Source organism: Acyrthosiphon pisum, chromosome A1 (genome assembly GCF_005508785.2).
Source record: "Acyrthosiphon pisum isolate AL4f chromosome A1, pea_aphid_22Mar2018_4r6ur, whole genome shotgun sequence".
NCBI classification, from domain to species: domain Eukaryota; kingdom Metazoa; phylum Arthropoda; class Insecta; order Hemiptera; family Aphididae; genus Acyrthosiphon; species Acyrthosiphon pisum.
In genome coordinates, this window is record NC_042494.1 from 150,652,520 (window position 1) to 150,660,324 (window position 7,805).

Genomic DNA, 7,805 nt, shown 5'->3' on the forward strand with positions numbered 1-7,805 from the left:
ATTATTAACTATTAAATAAGTTGTATAAATCTTAAACTTTGTTTTGTGTATCTTCACTGTTAATAGGATTATCACTATGGATTGCGAATAACATGTCAAAGTCTCCAATTTTTTTTCCACATTTTCATTGTCTTCATCAAATTTTTTCTCAATACTATCTGGAGGTTCTTGATGAGAGCTGTTGGCTGATTATAGTGTTTTTGAATGTAATGGCAATTCATTTGAGTATCAAAGCATTTAAAATATACTTCACATCTGTTAAGTCGATTCTTCTATTGCAGTACCTAAATTAAATTTATATAAATTAAGAAATCAAATAAAAATTGTGTCTCATATTTACAATTAAGAGAATGTCAGCGTATTTTTTTCTCCCTCATCTACAAACAACATACCAAATTTTACGTATACAGTAATAATTATTATCATATTAATTTTTAAAATTAGAGTGAAATTACTACATAAAAAATTTGAGAGTAAAATTATTTTTTTGGCTTTTTATTATATTTTAATTTTAAAACAAGTTATGAATATTGAACGTTGTACAAACAATTTACAATTTTAAAATACTCATAGCTCGTTTTAAAATTAAAATTTAATAAAAAAAATTATAAAAAAAGAACATCTCCCGTGAGATGCTATAGTTAATAATCTTACCTTCAAATATTATAAGAGGTCATTTCGCTCCAATTTTAGTAGTTAATTTGATTATGATCATTATTTTGAACATAAAATTTGTTATATTGCGGGTGTCAGGGAGAAAAACAAATTCGTCGACATTCTCTTAAAAGTCAATAAATAAAAACATTAATACTATAATATTTTTTTTTTTTTTAAATGGTCTTTGTATCACAGTAACATGGTTCAATGATGTAAAATACTATTTAGTGTAGTTAACAGTATTAATATATGTTAATGTTAATATATTAAGTATTAATATATTATAATTGAAAATTGTTAAGTGAAAATGTAGTAATGAAAGTATTAACTAAATTAAAATATGTATTGCAAAAATATTAATTGGTCTTATAATAAACTAATATAGTAAAAGATCATATTTTTTTCTTATTCTTACCGGAGTTAATACTTTAGCCGCTGTTAAATTAAGAATAGGATTGTCTAGCTCCTTTTTTTTTTATATAAGTGCGCATGTGGAATCTAAAATTGAAATATTAATAATAACTTGAAAAAAATATTTAATAATGTAAGTACATACCGAAAATGGCCGAGTTCTTGTGATTGGAATGTATTAGAGTATTAGAGTCGCACTTGTACCTATATTTTCATTTTGTTAGCGCTTTCTTGTTGTGTTGGTGGTTGTTGTTGCTGCTGTTGGGTTTTTAACAATTATAATGAAGTTTGGACCGGAGTAATTACAGCAGCAGTAGTCATAGTAACACAAACTCCTACAAAAAAAACCAGAAAACCATCATATTATCTAGAAAAAAATAACGTTATAATATTTTATAAATGTCAGTTAGCTTGACAGTCTTTTTAACTGCATTTGAATGTGAAACACTGAGTATTTCTAAGATACAGGCATCTGATCCTATACAGTTGGGAGATGTATCTAATTTTAGTCTATTACTTATACAGAAGATATTAATTTATCTTAGTTAATATTTCAAATTGGAAAAACTTAAGAGGACGTCATACTTGCATGTGTTGTGTCTGTTTTACAGACGTACGACAACAAATTTTCGTTCACTAATTTCAATAGTGTGCTGTTAGTTTTGATATTAGAGTGAATAGACATATTATCAAATATTTAGGTAGGAAATTATTTGTGTATTAGATCATTATTTTTAGTTTTTACGATATTTTAATTTTTAAGCATACCTACGTTACACTGACATTTGTTGTCTCCGTCTCATGTTTTATTTAACATGTAGGTACCTGCCTATATAATTTAATTTTAGTTCATAGCCACAGTCGCTTAAATCGACTTACCGATAGAACTTACATTAAAGCGACATTAGAATCGAACCACTTAAACCACAAAATGTATTAAATGCAACGTAATCAGTAATCACATACGAATTGTGGCGACCCCCACAACACCTATCACGGCGATCCTCGCGCTCGTCGTGGTTAACCTCAACAACGTTCGTTCGTTCGCCGACCGCCACCAGTCTCCAGTCTCCGTTCCCGCTTTTACGCCTGCACGTGGTGTCGCATCATATTTGTTTTAATTATTTTTTATATGTAATAAAATCATTTCCTAAACGTTTACATTCTCGTCGTATTGTTTATTAAAGGTAACCCTCTCCCCGTTGTGGCCTATCATCGCTGGTGATAGGGGGAAACCACTGCAGTGCAGTAACCAAAGCCACAAATTGGTGACCTCGTGTTTTCTATTCGACTTTTTACATTTTTATAAACACACGATGCATTCTGGCAATCCTACACGCGACCTTCTCACACTCGATAATGAGACTCAACCGCCGACTAACGAGAACGCGAACCCGCCGTCCGATAATGTGTCCGTCGCGAGTCTCGCACAAGTGCGTCTACCTAGTTTTTGGCGGCACTCCCCACGTGAATGGTTTTTCCACGCCGAAGCCGTTTTCGCGAACCACCGTTTACGTTCCGACACCGTGAAAGCGAATTTCGTTATCGCCGCGTTAGACGAGGAAGGCATCAAGACAGTTTGCGACCTCATCGGGTCCGGAGCTTGTTATGATAGCCTAAAACAGCGCCTCATCTCCGCATTCGCGGTACCCCAAACTACGCGTTTCCGCAGCATCGTCCAGCCAGGCGGTTTAGGCGATAGACGGCCATCACAATTGTTGCGCGACATGCGCTACATTCTCCCGGACAGTATCGGCGAAGACGCCCTCAAGCAATTTTGGTTACAGAAATTGCCATCAACAACCGCCGCGATCATCTCCGGACAAGATGGGTCCTTGGAGGAACTCGCAGCACGCGCCGATCGGGTCATGGAGGCGACGTCCACTTACGATGTTCACGCGGTGAACATGTCCGAACCGTCAACCGACCGATTCCGCGCAATGGAGAACGCGATAGCAGCACTCACGGCACAAGTCGCTAGTTTGGCAACACTGCAGGCCAAGAGTTCTAATCACAGCCGCTCGAGATCGCGCTCCAAATCACGATCGAACAATAACAAAAACAACGGCATGTGTTTTTATCACGATCGTTTCGGTGCGTCCGCTCATAAATGCATAGCACCTTGCACTTTTAAGTCTCCGGAAAACTAATAGGCGCGGCGGAGGCGAGCCAGCCCACCGCCGCACTACGCAACCACCGTGTATTCGTTTCCGATGTGCGTTCCGGTCGACGTTTTCTTATCGACTCGGGAGCTGACATCTCCGTCCTCCCGCCGTCCGCCGGTCAACACCCCACGTCCGAACTCACACTCACCGCTGCTAACGGCACCCGTATTCAAACCTACGGACGAAAAACGCTCAATCTTGATTTAGGGCTCACACGACCGTTTACGTGGACATTCGAAATCGCAGATGTTACCCGAGGAATTATCGGGGCGGATTTCTTACATTATTACGGCCTACTAGTCGACGTCCGCCGTAACAGGTTAGTCGATTCGAACTCGGGTTTGGCATCCAAAATCGCTACCGCGGATGCAGTTCCGCTGACCATTTGCGTGGTCTCCCAGCCACGTTTATGGACCAACTTGATCGCAGATTTTCCTAAAGTCACTCGGGAATCCCCCGTACCAACCGTTTTCGCACACAACGTCGAGCATGTTCTTCCGACCACCGGACCGCCTTTGTTTTCGCGACCACGTCGTCTCGCACCCGACCGTCTCGCTGCAGCTCGGAAGGAGTTCGATTTCATGCTTCGCGCAGGCATTTGTCGCCCATCGGACAGCGCGTGGGCCAGCCCTTTGCTTCTTGTCAGCAAGAAAGATGGATCGTTTCGTCCTTGTGGTGACTATCGAAGGTTGAATGCAATCACCAAGGCGGACCGGTACCCTTTACCACACATTCATGACTTCACCAGCAATCTCCACGGTAAAACTATTTTTTCAAAACTCGATCTGGTGCGCGCGTATCATCAGATTCCCGTCGCACGCGACGACATTGCTAAGACTGCCGTAACAACACCTTTCGGGCTGTATGAGTTTCCGGTAATGTGTTTCGGGTTGAAGAACGCCGCTCAAACTTTTCAGCGTTTCGTCAATGATATTCTCCGTGGTTTAGATTTCGTGTTCGCATACATAGACGATGTTTTAATCGCGTCACAGTCCGAGTCCGAACATGAAATGCATTTGCGAGCTGTACTTGAGCGTTTTCAAAAGTTCGGCGTTGCAATTAACGTCAGCAAATGCGTACTAGGTGTACCACAGCTAGTTTTTCTCGGACATATCGTCAACGGCGATGGTTGTAGCCCGCTACCCGAGCGAATCGATCAGATACGAAACTGGCCACTTCCGGTTTCAAAAAAAGCACTGCAACGTTTCCTTGGTTCTGTCAATTACTACCATAGGTTTATACCAAACGCGGCACAACTGCAGTCTCCGTTATTCGAGCTCGCTTCGTCGGTCAAGCAGAAGGACGGCCAATTGTGTTGGTCACCAGAAACGCGACTCGCTTTCGACAAGTCCCGCAACGCTCTCGCGGACACGTTATTCCTTTGTCACCCGAGCACGGACGCTGAACTCCGATTGTGCACAGACGCATCGAACACAGCCATAGGCGCAGTTCTCGAACAGTTCACCGATGACACCTGGAAGCCACTCGGTTTTTTCTCTAGAAAGCTCACGTCCGCTCAAGCCCGTTACAGCACTTTCGATCGGGAATTGCTCGCCGCCTATTTAGCTACACGTCATTTTCTTCACCTCATTGAGGGCCGACACATCGTACTTCTGACCGATCACAAGCCACTAACGCACATGTTTTCGGTAAAGACAGACAAATACAGCGACAGACAATTACGGCACATCAGTTTCATCGCACAATTCATCCAGCAAATTGAACATATCCAAAGGGACAAGAACGTCGTCCCGGACGCGCTCTCCCGACTCGAAACCGTCACGCTACACGCCCAGCTCCCGGATTGCAATACATTGTCAAAGGACCAAGCCGAAGATCCGCAGCTTCAACAAATCCTTAACGGTACGTTAGTCACTTCTCTAAAACTCGTAGCGCACGACACAGCTTCGGGTCCTGTGTTCCTCGACACGTCAGCACCCGGCAGATCGCGCACTTACGTTCCCGCAACGCTTCGTCGACGCGTTTTCGACATTTTACACGGACAGGCGCACCCCGGCATCAGAGCCACGCTCGCTCTCGTCAAAGAAAGGCATTGTTGGCCAGATATGGATCGACAAATTAGGAAGTGGGCAAGTCACTGCGTTGCTTGTCAGCGCGTCAAGGTAAACCGTCACGTAAGTTCGCCATTGTCATCTTTCGCGCCACCCGACCGACGTTTCGGGCACATTCACGTTGACCTGGTCGGGCCGTTACCCATGTCCGAAGGTTGCGAATACCTTTTTACAGTCGTCGACAGATTTACGCGTTGGCCCGAGGCGTATCCGCTCGCCAACATGACGTCCCACGCCGTCGCCGACAAATTAGTAGCACAATGGATCGCGCGTTTCGGCGTTCCGGACATAGTCACGACGGACCAAGGCAGACAATTTGAGTCCGAACTATTTTCCGCACTCAGTCAAACATACGGTTTTCGACATATTCGTACCTCGCCTTATCACCCCCAAGCCAACGGTTTAGTTGAACGCCTCCATCGACCGCTTAAAGCCGCTCTGACCGCTCAAAACAATCCGCAGTGGACCAAGTCATTACCAACCGTGTTATTGGCACTCCGCAGCATTGTCAAGCCGGACCTGGGTTTTTCGCCGGCAGAGATGGTCTACGGCACGACCTTGCGTTTACCCGGTGAGTTTTTCCATGCCGTCCAGCCCGAGCCTCGAGTCCCAGACCTGGTACGCACGCTCAAAGATTCAATGTCGTTACTCCGCCCGGCTTCCGGCACAGATCATTCTAATCGTACGATTTTCGTACCCGAAAATATGTCAACTACGTCGCACGTTTTCCTTCGCGTCGACGCCTCGCGAAAGCCTCTCCAGCCGCGTTACGACGGGCCTTTCGCCGTCATAGAGCGCAACGACAAAAACTTTAAGTTACAGCTCCACAATCGCACAAGCTGGATCTCGATTGATCGGCTGAAGCCAGCACTCCTCCTTCGCGAAGACCCAGTCGCCGACCATACGTACGCTTCGGCTCCAGTCGAGCAGATCAACACTTCCGACCCCGTCACCAATCAACGTCAACGACAGCAGAAACGAGTTCGTTTCTCTCTTCCAAGGGGGAGGTAGTGTGGCGACCCCCACAACACCTATCACGGCGATCCTCGCGCTCGTCGTGGTTAACCTCAACAACGTTCGTTCGTTCGCCGACCGCCACCAGTCTCCAGTCTCCGTTCCCGCTTTTACGCCTGCACGTGGTGTCGCATCATATTTGTTTTAATTATTTTTTATATGTAATAAAATCATTTCCTAAACGTTTACATTCTCGTCGTATTGCTTATTAAAGGTAACCCTCTCCCCGTTGTGGCCTATCATCGCTGGTGATAGGGGGAAACCACTGCAGTGCAGTAACCAAAGCCACATTGTATACACGTGCGGACGTGAATATTATTTGAGGTTATATGAAATTTGCGCCAATTTATAACAATTCAAAATCGGACTATATCATGGTTATACTAGAAATCACCAGAAAATGTCCAGACGTCTCACCGGCAGTCTTAATAAGTTAATAACTAGGGCTGTGAATTTAATGCACTAAAAATCCTTAAAAAATATCAACAAAATGCAACAAAATATAGACTTAAAATCACGAACTACTACCAGGGGTACGACACTGCGTGTATTGGCAAAATCGGGTGACTGTGGCCTTGGACATGGTCTCCAGGGGGGGCGTGCATATGTTATCATTTAAATAAATCATTTCAACATCATTGTCACAGTCCACAGAATAATATAATGCCCATTGGCCATTGCCTTGTATCCGTTTTTAAGATTTCGTAACAAAGAGGGATACACGTTGCCAACATTCTATCAGATTACGGATACGGTACAATTTATAGAGTCCAATACTTCATACCGTAGGGATACGTAAACCCACACAGCTGACCGAGTGTCTATTCTATATTGTTCTGTGCTACTACATAGGACTGGACACTGTATAAAATAAGGTGGCTGCAAAGTTGTACGGTGGTCGTACGTTCGCTAAGTAGCTGCTCTCTGGTGGCATTTTTTTATACTGTGCTGTTGTAAATTATTTTATGTGATAAGTCGTTATAGTCACTAGTGATAACTGAAAAACGATCAAAAATTCAAAAATTCAAAGCAACGACAAACTTTTTATATTCACTATTATTTGTAAATAAATGAATGCGTATTACTAGTTGCTATGTTGCTACCAATTTGGAAAGTTTTTTTTTTGCGTGATTTCTAACTTGCTTTTGATTAGACATACGTAAGTATTGTCTCATTCTCATGGTAATATAATAAGTAATTATAAATTACATATTTAATTATATATTCATAAATTTTTCATATTTCATAAATCATAAGTCTATATATAAATATTATGTTTATAAAAGTAAAATTCGAAATGTAGTAAATCTAGTACGTCACTAGATAGCATCACAGTCGCAAACGTACATACCCGTACAACTTTGTGACCGGTGTCCCACACTCCCCCTGCCCGGAGTGTCCAGTCCTATGTAATAGTTCGTGCTTAAAATGCAAAAAATGCAATTTAAAATGCCGAAAGGGGTAATACTAAAACCCGGGACGGGAC

The 7,805-nt window shown here is 42.8% G+C and overlaps 1 long non-coding RNA gene across 1 annotated transcript; it reads right to left on the reverse strand.

Moving 5' to 3' along the window:
- Positions 1–29: 29 nt before the first annotated feature.
- On the reverse strand, positions 30–1,395 carry LOC103309655. The gene is made up of 3 exons (XR_510789.3): positions 1,214–1,395; positions 1,073–1,155; positions 30–284 (listed from the first exon to the last, which is right to left on the reverse strand). It is a non-coding gene; the product is annotated as an uncharacterized LOC103309655 (long non-coding RNA).
- Between the last annotated feature and the right edge of the window lie 6,410 nt (positions 1,396–7,805).